Source organism: Lepidochelys kempii, chromosome 10 (assembly GCF_965140285.1).
Source record: "Lepidochelys kempii isolate rLepKem1 chromosome 10, rLepKem1.hap1, whole genome shotgun sequence".
Taxonomy (NCBI): Eukaryota; Metazoa; Chordata; order Testudines; family Cheloniidae; genus Lepidochelys; species Lepidochelys kempii.
The window spans coordinates 50334418-50337195 of record NC_136389.1 but is presented as its reverse complement, the minus strand read 5'-3'; positions in this window follow the sequence as shown (position 1 = coordinate 50337195).

Below are 2778 nucleotides of genomic sequence, written 5' to 3'. Positions count from 1 at the left end.
GATACATCAAATTTGTGACAAAAACTGAAAATTATTCCCCAAAAAATCTGAAAACCTGATTAGCAAGCTTAATACCATATCCTAGCATAATTGCACATACTCCGAAGTCTCACTGAAATCAATAGGAGATTTTCCTAAAAACTGATTGAGGATTTGGCTCTTAAATAGAAAATAAATCAAGAAATAGTAATTGTGACTGTATTGGCAATCACACACATTTTTAGTGATTGTAAGTGACCCGACAGTTTTTCTGTGAAGAAATATATCCCCCCCCCCCAAAAGTCATAATTCATTTATCAATGCAGGTCAAATCTCCAAGGCTAGTTGATTTCAGTGCCTCTTAGCATTATAATGGAGAATATTTTTATAGACTTTTGAGCATCACCTGCTAGAACTGTTTTGGTTTATGATCCATCAACAGTTCCATTACAAATCCCTTTTTTCTGGGATTTCTACTCAACTGTGCATTGGGTATGACGACACGTTATGACTTGCCATTCAGGGCCAAATTCTTCTCTCAGTTACACCTGTTTAAATGCATAGTCACTCCATATAGGATTCAATAGAGCAACTTCAGATTTACACCAGCATTACTGAAAGGAGAATTTGGCTTCAGGCCAGAAAGGTGGTTATTTAGAAATAAAAATAATTTATCCTTGTTTATTTGTATTTAAGTCGATGGAGGAGGTTGTTTGGAAGCATAAAGAGAATTGGTGGCATTGGGCTCAACATTGAAAAATGAGGCAAGAAAAAATATATTGTATTCTTATGTGTGTTTCAGTCTTACATCAGTCTCCCACTGATGGTAGTTTAATATTATTACTACAAGATGTGCAAATACTGACTTACCCAGGAGCCCATACTTTTCTAGACCTGCTGATGGTTCACACTGTCTCCTTCACTACATTCTGGAGTCTCATCAATCCATTAGACTTTGCTATGCTGGCTAGTAAACTAATTTGCTCTCTGGTTCTTTTGTTCTGACCAGTAGGTAGACTTGCCCATTTCATCACACTTTTGGGTTGGACTCCCAAGGTGAAATCCTGTCTCTAGGGAAGTCAATGGCAAAATTCCCATTCCCTTCAAGTGGGACCTGGATTTCACCCACAAAGCATGGGCTCTTCTGTAGCAGCTGACAAAGTCAAAATGTGTCCTTTGGTGCTTTGGATTTGAGAACTAGAGTCCATCCCTTCTTGCTCTGGACCTTCAGTGTTTATAACTGCAAAGTGATGCACATTGGAAAACACAATCACAACTATACATATAAAGTAAAGGGATCTACATTAGCTGTTGCCACTCAAGAAAGAGATCTTGGAGTCACTGTGGGTAGTTCTTTGAAAACATTAGCTCAATGTGCAGCAGCAGCAGTCAAAAAAGCTAACAATGTTAGGAACCATTAGGAAAGGGATAGATAAGATGGCAGAAAGTATCTTGATGCCACTATACAAAGCCATGGTACCCCCCCACCTTGAATACTGAGTGCAGTTCTGATCACCCCATCTCAAAGAAGATCTATTACAAAATGGAAGAGGTACAGAGAAGGGCAACAAAAATTATTAAGGTTATAGAAAATCGTTGCATATGAGGAAAGATTAAAAAGTTGGACTGTTCATCTTAGAATAAGAGACAACTAAGGGGGGATATGATAGAGATCTATAAAATCATGAATGGTGTGTAGAGTGTGAAGAAGAAAACAGTACATTTTTATTCACTAACACAGGAACCAGGGGTCACCCAATGAAATTAATAGGCAGCAGGAACAAACAAAAGGAAGTACTTCTTCACACGATGCACAGTCAACCTTTGGAACCTGTTGCCATGTGATTTTGTGAAGGCCCAAAGTTTAACAGAGTTAAAAAAAGAACTAGATAAATTCATGGAGGACAGGTCCACCAATGGCTATTAAACATCATGGTCAGGGACTTAACCCTGTGCTCTGAGTGTCCCTAAGCCTCTGACTGCCAGATGGTGGGACTGGACAACAGGGGATGGATCACTTGATAATTGCCCTGGTCTGTTCATTCCCTTTGAAGCATCTGCCACTGGCCACTGTCAGAGACAGGATACCAGGCTAGATGGATGATTGTTCTGACCCAGTGTGGCCATTCTTACGTTATTTTCTTGACTTCATAGGGAGGACACTTGAATAAGGCACATAGAACTGGCCCAGAAAAGACCTGTCTAGTTTCATTGAACAAGCTGAGTGAAAGGCAGAAGTAAACACAACAAAAGTAGGAAAAATAAATAGATTTTTAAATATGTGTCCAGTTTTAGTAGCCTAGGAGGTTATTAGTAACAGAGGAGAGATTTTGTCTAGTGTATTTTTATCTGGACAGTGTGTGCCTTTAAAATCAGAAAAGCAAATAAACTCAAGAGTCAAAGTGAAAACACTGTCCTTCATTCACCGCCTTGTGCGTGAGTAATGTAGGAATCTCCCAACAGCAGGAGATTTTTGCAAGGTGCAACACTGAAGAACAATGAAGTAAGATAAAGACTTGAATGTGTCAATGCAGAATTTTCTTTCTAATGTACATTTAGACCAACGTGTTCCAGGTAGACTTAAAAAATTACCTAAAGAACAACTGCTCTGAGTCTCACCAGTGTAAATCTGGAGTCAAATGACGAAGGAGGCGGGGGGAGGGGGGTGTCACATGGCAAATATCCTGTCTTGTCTTCTAGAGCCTTAAAAATTCTGTACCGAACAATCTGTGTATTTAAGACAAGTGGGATTACAGTATTGTGCTGATATCTTTGTCCTATTTAGTTTTTTAAAAACCC